Source organism: Dreissena polymorpha, chromosome 14, assembly GCF_020536995.1.
Source record: "Dreissena polymorpha isolate Duluth1 chromosome 14, UMN_Dpol_1.0, whole genome shotgun sequence".
In the NCBI taxonomy this organism is placed as follows: Eukaryota; Metazoa; Mollusca; class Bivalvia; order Myida; family Dreissenidae; genus Dreissena; species Dreissena polymorpha.
In genome coordinates, this window is record NC_068368.1 from 7,811,938 (window position 1) to 7,823,053 (window position 11,116).

General features: G+C 35.1%; 1 long non-coding RNA gene across 1 annotated transcript; it reads left to right on the forward strand.

Annotated features, from left to right (window-relative positions):
* The first annotated feature begins 792 nt into the window (after nucleotides 1-792).
* On the forward strand, nucleotides 793-10,136 carry LOC127858967 (uncharacterized). Its single transcript, XR_008039212.1, has 4 exons — nucleotides 793-1,773; nucleotides 4,135-4,215; nucleotides 7,171-7,297; nucleotides 7,992-10,136. It is a non-coding gene; the product is annotated as an uncharacterized LOC127858967 (long non-coding RNA).
* Nucleotides 10,137-11,116: the final 980 nt, after the last annotated feature.

The following is an 11,116-nucleotide window of genomic DNA, read 5'->3' on the forward strand; positions in this document are numbered from 1 at the left end:
GAACATGTATGGATGGTTTTCTGGCTCATATTGTTTTTTTGGGCCATTTTGAGTTTCCTTTTGACAAAATAGCCCTCCTGCCCTTTTCAAATCATAGCTAGTGCACTGATATTCCATACGTTTTATTAGTCGTCTTGAAATCTTCGCATTAATTGCAAAGTCAAGAAGACTACTGCCCTAGTGTGAACAAAATTTCATTTGTTTTCAAAAAAATTCTTTCACTTTCTCCCGATTTTCAAAAAATGTTGCATGAAAAATTTTAGCCAAAGAATTGTGTGCGTACATCGCGTCAGATGATATACACGAGTTCAGTGGTATAACCCCGTCCCGATAGGACTTTTATTTTAGGAAATCTTTAAATAGTTACATGTATTTGCAAAAATTTATTTGAACAATTGTCATATGTGTTTATGAATTTCTTGCGCATTTATATGTGCCTTTTCTGCTTTCTTTATTTTAGCTTTCTCTAAATGATTTATATAGTCCCTAAAATTGTGTGTGCTACACACCAATTTAATTTTTGAAGATATTCTCAAACTCTCATACATGCAGCTGAAGAACCTTTATAAACTTGATACTAAAGAAACAAATGCTGGCTCTGATCTTTTAATCTTCCTTATAAAGCTTAAGTGTATTGTCTCCAATTTATACAGTTTTTTGAAACCCAATACTAAAATAAAATATGCTCTGTATTAATAACTTCATTTTGTTATAAAAATTTTAAAAGCACATTCATTATTTATTTGTTCATTCTGCTTTATGATTCATGCCATGCCTTTTATTCAAGGTGTAGGATGTGTGCTTTACAAAAGTGTCAAGAATCAGTACCAAGACCTGCGTCTGAGCATGAGGAGGCCATTCATCCCAGAGTTGGCACCAATCGACCGCCCCCGGTTTTAACCGGCGGTTTTTACCGGTTATAAAAACCGCCCCGGTCAATACTGCTAAAGTGGTAATTACTGGTCAATATTGGTCGATTTATCTTTACCCCCAATTTTGATTAATATTCCATGCCTAATTAAACAATATTTATAGTATAAATTAAGCAGACATGTTGCCAATAATGTCTTTAGCTATTAAGACCCACTATTTTATACCTGTTCATGCAATTTGTAGGCCAATCTCTCAAAATTTTGCAAATTAGTCAAAGTTGGTCAATTGGATTTTTCTGTTTGATTGAACTTTTTTTCAATTCTAATGAATTATGAATGCTCAGATAAGCATGTGCTTGATTCAACAAGAACCTGTTAATTACTGTGTATGAGTATCAAATAGATATATCAATAGATAAGTGAAATACTATGGTAACTACAATAGTAATAATACTTATGTATTTGAGGCTGTTTTCATAAACAATAAAGAAGTAAGTGTTTGCAGCTTTAAAGATTTCTTTACAATAAATAACTCAAAAAAGTTTATTAATTAAAGAATAATTATTGAGTTAATATAAAATAGCTTCTTTGTGATGTTTAAATGCTTCAATTTTCAATCGACCAGTATTGACCAGTAATTGCCAGTAATGACCAGTATTGACCGGTTTTAACTGGGTATTGACCGCCGGCCCGGTCAATACTTAATTGACCGGTCAATATGCCAACCCTGATTCATCCAGACTCAGTCAGCAAAAAACCTGGCAACTGTAAACAGTACACTGACCTCACATCCTTCCACAATCAGAAAGGAAAACCTAAGAAAACTGATGTGTTTGATTCAGAGCAACTTACGAAATATCTTCAACAGATGAACATTCAGATTTAAAACAACGATTATATGGTACATTTTTTAGCTCATCTGAGCACAACATGCTCATGGTGAGCTTTTGTGATCGCTTTTTGTCCGTTGTGCGTTGTGCGGCGTCAACATTTGCCTTGTTAACTCTCTAGAGGCCACATTTATTGTCCAATCTTTATGAAATTTGGTCAGAAGATTGGTTTCAATGATATCTTGGATGAGTTCGAAAATGGTTATGTTTGCTTGAAAAACATGGCTGCCAAGGGGCGGGGCATTTTTCCTTTTATGGCTATATATGGCTATAGTAAAATCTTTTTAACACTCTAGAGGCCACATTTATTGTCTGATCTTCATAAAACTTGGTCAGAATATTCATCCCAATAATATCTTGGACGAGTTTGAAAATGATGCCGGTTGGTTGAAAAATATGACCGCCAGGGGGCGGGGCATTTTCCCTTATATGGCTATAGTAAAACCTTGTTAACACTCTAGAGGCCACATTTATTTTCCGATCTTCATGAAACTTGCTCAAAAGATTTGTCCCACTGATATCTTGGATGAGTTCAAAAATGGTAACCTTTGCTTGAAAAACATGGCTGCCAAGGGGCGGGGCATTTTTCCTTATATGGCTATAGTAAAATTTTGTTAACACTCTAGAGGCCACATTTATTGTCCAATCTTCATGAAACTTGGTCAGAAGATTTATCCCAATAATATCTTGGACAAGTTCGAAAATGATGCCGGTTGGTTGAAAAAAATGGCCACCAGGGGGCGGGGCATTTTTCCATATATGGCTATTGTATAACACTCTAGAAGCCACATTTATTGTCCAATCTTGATAAAATATGGTCAGAAGATTTGTCTTAATGATATCTTGGATGAGTTCTAAAATGGTTACGTTTGCTCGAAAAACATGGCTGCCAAGGGGTGGGGCATTTTTCCTTATATGGCTATATAAGGCTATAGTAAAATCTTGTTAACACTCTAGTGGCCATATTTAAAGTCCGATCTTCATGAAACTCAGTCAGAAGATTCATCCCAATAATATCTTGGAAGGGTTCAAAAATGATGCCGGTTGGTTGAAAAACATGGCCACCACGGGGGCGGGGCTATTTTCCTTATATGGCTATAGTAAAACTTTGTTAACACTCTAGAGGTCACATTTATTTTCCGATCATCATGAAACTTGGTCAGAAGATTTGTCCCAATGATATCTTGGATGAGTTCGAAATTGGTTTTGGTTGCTTTAAAAACATGGCCACCAGGGGCGGGGCATTTTTCCTTATATGGCTATATATGGCTATAGTTAAACCTTGTTAATACTCTAGAGGCCACATTTATTGTCCAATCTTCATGAAATTTGGTCAGAAGATTGGTCTCAATGATATCTTGGATGAGTTCGAAAATAATTATGTTTGCTTGAAAAAAATGACTTCCAAGTGGCGGGGCATTTTTCCTTATATGGCTATAGTAAAATCTTGTTAACACTCTTGAGGCCACATTTACTGTCCGTTCTTCATGAAACTTGGTCAGAAGATTCATCCCAATAATATCTTGGACGATTTCAAAAATGATGCCAGCTGATTGAAAAACATGGCTGCCAGGGGGCTGGGCATTTTTCCTTATATGGCTATAGTAAAACCTTGTTAACACTCAGGAGGCCGCATTTATTTTCCGATCTTCATGAAACTTGGTCAGAAGATTTGTCCCAATAATATCTTGTTATCTCAGGTGAGCCCTCTTGTTTTTTTATTCTAACAGCTAACTGATTGGTCTTATAGTACTGAACTATGTATGAGCTATCACACATGATCTAAGATTGACTGAATTGTTTCAAGATCCAAAAGAAATTTTGTGGTTATAATATGCCATCACAAATGGTCCTATAATAAATTTTAATTAGTACATATGCTTTTACATTTCACTGCCTGAATCAGATAAGAATAAGTAGTTTCATAAGAAACTATTTAATCTTTTTTCCCCATAAAAGGTTAATTATCATAAAAAATTAAGTTTAAGCTGGTCTCTGGTCCTGATTTTGGTTTAATATAAAAAAAATTCCAACGATTTATTTTGATTGGTATCATAATTTGTTTATCATAATATGAAAAAAAACATTTGGTTCGTGCTCTGTGAAAAAGGGGTTTAATGCACAGTGCGGAAAGCTTCGTCCCAAATTAGCCTGTGCAGTCCGAACAGGCTAATCAGATACGACAGTTTCCGCCTAAATGAGATTTTTGCTAAGAATATACTTTCGTTTAACAGCAAATATAATAAAAGTAGAAAGTGTTGTCCCTGATTAGCCTGCGGGAACTGCACAGGCTAATCTGGGACGACACTTTACGCACTTGCATTAACCCCCTTTTTACACAGCTCATTTGATATATTGTTTGTTTGTTTCAGCCTGTAGACATGACCGATCCATTACAGAAGCCTTCAAGGACATGTCTCCTCTGCCAACATAATGAAAAACTAGATTATAAGGTAAAACATTCAGTAGTCAAGAGTGCAGGAATTTGTATTTTAAAAACATCAAAGTATATTAAACTAATACAAAAAACCTATGTATATAATTTTTGTAAAGTTACATTTATTGCAGTCATAAATTACAGCCCTAGACCGGCAATAAATTTAAGCTTTTGTTATGTTTTGAATTGCTTCCCTTTGTATGTGAAATAATTATTATATATGAGAATCTCAATTTCAATTAATGTTTAATACAGGCAAATAAAATGTTTGTATCACTCTTGGAAATTGATCTTTATTGTGATACTTGTTATTCAATATTGATTTTAATATCAATCATGATATTTGAATGAAAGTAAAAAAAAAAGATAAAAACTTGTAAGATGAAAACTGTTAACTTTCTATGTGTAACTGCAATATATTTGTGGTTGCTTCCCTTTAATTGACAAATAATTTCTTTCAATAGCAGAACAATGACTAACAGATTTAATTTTTATGCCCCCGGTAGGGTGGCATATAGCAGTTGAACTGTCAGTATGTGTGTATGTCAGTATGTGTGTATGTCAGTATGTGTGTATGTCAGTATGTGCGTATGTCAGTATGTGTGTATGTCAGTATGTGTGTATGTCAGTATGTGTGTATGTCAGTCTGTCCGTCCATCCGAAAAAAAACTTTAACGTTGGCCATCACTTTTGCATTATTGAAGATAAAAACTTGATATTTGGCATGCATGTGCATCTCATGGAGCTGCACATTTTTAGTGGTGAAAGGTGAAGGTCAAGGTCATCCTTCAAGGTCAAATGTCTAATATATGGCGTCTGTCCGTCCATCCAAAAACATTAACATTGGCCATAAATTTTTCACTATTGAAGATAGCAACTTGATATTTGGCATGCATGTGTATCTCATGGAGCTGAACATTTTGAGTGGTGAAAGGTGAAGGTCAAGGTCATCCATCAAGGTCAAATGTCAAATATATGGCGTTTGTCCGTCCAAAAACTTTAACATTGGCCATAACTTGTTCAATACTGAAGATAGCAACTTGATATTTGGCATGCATGTGCATCTCACGGAGCTGCACATTTTGAGTTGTGAAAGATGAAGGTCAAGGTCAAATGTCTAATATATGGCGTATGTCCGTCCGTACAAAAACTTTAACGTTTACCACAACTTTTTTACTATTGAAGATAGCAACTTGATATTTGGCATGCATGTGTATCTCATGGAGCAGAACATTTTGAGTGGTGAAAGGTGAAGGTCAAGGTCATTCTTCAAGGTCAAATGTCAAATATATGGTGTCTGTCCGTCCGAAAACTTTAACATTGGCCATTACTTTTTTAATATTGAAGATAGCAACTTGATATTTGGCATGCATGTGTATCTAATGAAGCTGCACATTTTGAGTGGTGGAAGTTCAAGGTCAAGGTCATCCTTCAAGGTCAATGGTCAAAAATAAATAAATAAAAAAATTCAAAGCGGCGTTCTCATGAAGCTGCACATTGTAAGTGGTGGAAGTTCAAGGTTAAGGTCATCCTTCAAGGTCAAAGGTAATTTTTTTTTTTTTAAATTCAAAGCGGCGTTCTCATGAAGCTGCACATTGTGAGTGGTGGAAGGTCAAGGTCATCCTTCAAGGTCAAAGGTCAAAAAAATAATATTTGTTTTCAAAGCAGCGTTCTCATGAAGCTGCACATTGTGAATGGTGGAAGTTCAAGGTCAAGGTCATTCTTCAAGGTCAAAGGTCAATTTTTTATATATTTTTTTCAAAGCGGCGTTCTCATGAAGCTGCTCATTGTGAGTGGTGAAAGGTGAAGGTCAAGGTCATCCTTCAAGGTCAAATGTCAAATATATGGCGTTTGTCCGTCCGAAAACTTTAACATTGGCCATAACTTGTTCAATACTGAAGATAGCAACTTGATATTTGGCATGCATGTGCATCTCACGGAGCTGCACATTTTGAGTTGTGAAAGATGAAGGTCAAGGTCAAATGTCTAATATATGGCGTATGTCCGTCCGTCCAAAAACTTTAACGTTTACCACAACTTTTTTACTATTGAAGATAGCAACTTGATATTTGGCATGCATGTGTATCTCATGGAGCAGAAAATTTGAATGGTGAAAGGTGTAGGTCAAGGTCATCCTTCAAGGTCAAATGTAAAATATATGGCGTCTGTCCGTCCGAAAACTTGAACATTGGCCATTGATTTTTCAATATTGAAGATAGCAACTTGATATTTGGCATGCATGTGTATCTAATGAAGCTGCACATTTTGAGTGGTGGAAGTTCAAGGTCAAGGTCATCCTTCAAGGTCAATGGTCAAAAATAAATAAATAAATAAATTCAAAGCGGCGTTCTCATGAAGCTGCACATTGTAAGTGGTGGAAGTTCAAGGTTAAGGTCATCCTTCAAGGTCAAAGGTAAAAAAAAATAAAAAAATTTTCAAAGCGGTGTTCTCATAAAGCTGCACATTGTGAGTGGTGGAAGGTCAAGGCCATCCTTCAAGGTCAAAGGTAAAAAAAAAATTGTTTTCAAAGCAGCGTTCTCATGAAGCTGAACATTGTGAATGGTGGAAGTTCAAGGTCAAGGTCATTCTTCAAGGTCAAAGGTCAATTTTTTTTATTTTTTTTTCAAAGCGGCGTTCTCATGAAGCTGCTCATTGTGAGTGGTGAAAGTTCAAGGTCAAGGTCATCCTTCAAGGTCAAAGGTCAAAAAAATATTTATTTTTTTATTTCAAAGCGGCGCAATAGAGGGCATTGTGTTTCTGACAAACACATCTCTTGTTCAATTATTAATTGATACTTTAAATACACATAATTGATATAGATAGTATGGGAATAAGTTCATATGTCATAAATCTGCTTTAAACTGTCAACGTTTCCAATGTAATCTCCAGCTCATGATTTTATTGAGCAGTTTTTTTTAGGTAAACAAATCAATTTAAAATATTGATGAACAATATTGAATCTCTTCATCAGAACACTCAGCTGCTGAGTCAGTTCATCTCCCCGTACACTGGTCGCATGTATGGTCGTCATGTCACAGGACTCTGTCTACACATGCAGAGATGAGTGGCCAGGGAAGTTCGCATAGCTAAATTGATGGGTGAGTGCTATCTTATGTATTATAAAAACGATTATGAAAAAGTATGTTTATTGGGTTAATTTTGTCATGTGGCAATCTTTAATATTACTAAGTGTTCAAGCATTTTTTGCTTTAGATGCAGTCAGATCAGAGATATTTAAATGAGCATTAAGATGATACAATTTATTTGTTTGTCTTTAAGTAGGTTTATGACTGGTATCTAGAAATAATGATTAATACAATAAGTATTTAAGAAATATTTATAATTGTTGTTCACCAGCCAATTAACAACAACTTGGCGGTCTGTTATGTAGAAGTTAAGACAGTAGCCAATTGTATAATTGACAGGCATCTTGACTTAAGATGGTCTGTTAGCCAGTAAAATATCTTAATGCAAACATTTTTCTTAAAAGATTTCACACATTGTTTTGCAATTTATATAACTAAAATGTATTTAAATGTGCCTTCATCATGATTTATTGTTTCTAATGTGAATAGTGGCATTTTTACAGAAATAATTTAATGCCATGTAAAAGGATCAGATAACTATAGCATCATTTTGATTGTTTAATATAAAAAATGGTTTTCTCTGCATAAACTGTGTATTCATCAAAATTATCTCTTCATATTTTCGTGATGTAATGTATTATGTACCTTAAGGTTGAAGAAACAACGTATCAAACACACTTAAGAAACATTTTGTTATTTATTGCAGGTTACTTGCCCTTCATGACCAAGTCTGTACAATACTTGGAAGACCCGATGCTGTTCAATCCATTCTCTAGAAAGACATGAACACTTGTATTGAATTTCATGTTATAATATATTATTTCTAAAACGGACAGAAGAGCTAAGATATCCCTTATTATAATAACTATGTTAGGAGTATGCAAGATCTTTTGTTTTTCACCAGAGGTGAAAGGTCTTGCCACTGGTACTGGACATAGAATAAAACAATTCATTTATTTTGAAACTTATTAAGCTAACAATTGATCAAAAAATGTAAGGGTTATGCAAAAAAAACATATTATACATGCGTAACCATTTTAAGAGTGGTTGGATATGCTGGAAGCACACTAAATGTTTATCTGCCCAACAGTTCGTAGACACAAAATTGTCCTCTAAAGTTCTATTAAGCTTTTGAATATACACTATTCAAATTTGCATGAGTTATTCAGTATTGTATGAAGTTGTGTTTGTGCCTTTTTATGCCCAGGGTAGGGGACATGAAGCAGTTGGACCATCCGTCAATCTTTCTTTTTGTCCGTCTGTTCGACATTCCGTTTCTGGAGTTTTCTTTCCTAAACGCAGATATTTACCTGGTCTTTGGTATGTGAGTCTACCTACATGTTCAGAGAGCAAGTTCGTGTTTCCTGCCAGTCCATTGAATTTTGACGAAGTTACAGGCCTTGGACCTAAGAATTTTATTTAAAATAACGCTTTTTCAATTTTTTTTTCCGAAATGCGTTCAGATACTGACCTTATTTTTATACGCCCGTTTTTAAAAACAGGACGTATTATAGTTTCACCCTTGGCGGGCGGCGTGCGGGCGGCCGTGGGCGGCGTCCACAGCAATGTCCGCTCTCTAATTCAAATAGTTTAAATTCGATCTTCACCAAACTTGGTCAGAAGTTGTGTCTAGACAATATCTAGGTCAAGTTCGAATATGGGTCATGCCGGGTCAAAAACTAGGTCACGGGGTCACTAAGTGCATTTCAAGGATTAAGCATGGTGTCCGCTCTCTAATTGAAGTAGTTTTCACCGGATCTTCACCAAATTTGGTCAGAAGTTGTGTCTAGATGATATGTAGGTCAAGTTCAAATATGGGTCATGCCGGGTCAAAAACTAGGTCACGAGGTTACTTAGTGCATTTCAAGCATTTAGCACGGTGTCCGCTCTCTAATTGAAGTAGTTTTCATCTGATCTTCACCTAATTTGGTCAGAAGTTGTGTCTAGATGATATGTAGGTCAAGTTCGTATATGGGTCATGCCGGGTCAAAAACGAGGTCACGAGGTCACATAGTGCATTTCAAGCATTTAGCATGGTGTCCGCTCTCTAATTGAAGTAGTTTTCATCTGATCTTCACCAAATTTAGTCAGATGTTACATCTAAATGATATCTTGGTCAAGTTCAAATATGGGTCATGCCGGTTCAATAACTAGGTCTCGAGGTCAGGTAGTGCATTTCAAGCATTGAGCATGGTGTCCAAAACCTTCGAACGGGCATATCTTGTGACAGTTTGGCACTCTTGTTTATATGTGAGTCTACCTACATGACTCTAAGATCAAGTTCAGTTTCGTTACTCTCCATTGATTTTGACGAAGTTGCAGGCCTAGGACTTTGCCATTTTTATGCCCCCTTCTTCGAAGAAGAGGGGGTATATTGTTTTTGACCTGTCTGTCTGTCTGTCTGTCATTCCGTCATTCTGTCATTCTGTCCCAAAACTTTAACCTTACATTAACGTTTTGCAATAACTTTTTAAATATTAACATAGCAACTTGATATTTGGCATGCATGTGTATCTCATGGAGCTGCACATTTTAAGTTGTGAAAGGTCAAGGTCATCCTTAAAGGTCAAAGGTAAAAAAAAAGCGGCACATTCGGGGGCATTGTGTTTTCTGACAAACACATCTCTTATTTCTCTAAAATAATACATCCAGATTTTTTTCTCCCTCCCTCCCTTCCTCCCTCCCTCATTGAGTTTAAATGTCGATTAGAACAAAAACATCATGAAGGAGGGAAAAAATGTATAAAAAAAACCCTCAGTATTTAAAATTAACTCAAATGCTAATGAAAATTCAAATAACGAAAGTAGCTATGTTAGAAACGTGTTAGAACTTACGACCTTTTATCGCATGATACTTGTTTCATCAATTCAAAAAATAACTACATATACAAATTCGTAGGGTTAATAAAATGTAAATATATTAAGCTCTACTGTAGACCTGTAGTATGTAAAAATATTTTTTTATTGATATGACATTCTACTTGATATATATTTCTTCATAATAATTCGCAATCACATGAAAAATGCATTTTATTTATGATAATCGCTTCAAACATCATCAATTTTGTTAAATTTATGATATTAATGAAGTTGACAAACTTCATTTTAAATTTTGTAAAACAATTCTTGGTGTACGCTTACTTCTTATGCCGCTGCCTTAGGCGAACTAAGCATATTTCCTCTCTACCATATGCAAACAACGTGCACTAAGTTATTGGGTTAAAATCATGCAAGATCCCGAATCTCTTTTGCACACTGTTTATAAAAAAAATGCAATCTTTACACTTATTGTATTGGGGATAATAATAATAATAACACAACTATGTGGCGTGCATTTGTTAAACAACAATTTGAACAACTAGGATACGGGATTCTATTCAATAATTTAACTAACAATTTCAATTATTCTAATGAAGTCTCTATAACGCTCAAAATCAACGAAAATTTCGTAAAGTAATTCGTAAAATAAAGTCAACACCTAAACAATCGGTGTTCCTTATAGCAATAGCCACAATTCAACGCTAGATATGGTATGATTACATAGATTTTTGTAGATACAAAATGCTCGTTTATATTTATTTGTGACCACAATGAATTCCATGTTAATTTCCTGCGAATATATGTATTCATACGACACACGAACACAAAAAAGGTACCATGTTAAAACCATAATAAAAACGAGCATTTTGTATCCACAAACATCTATTTTACCAGACCACATCTGGCGTTTAAATTTCGGCAATTGCCATAAGGAACAATGGTTTTTATTTTTTTAGCTTTATTTTACGAAATACTGTACGAAATTTTCGTTGATTGTGAGTAGTAATGTTAC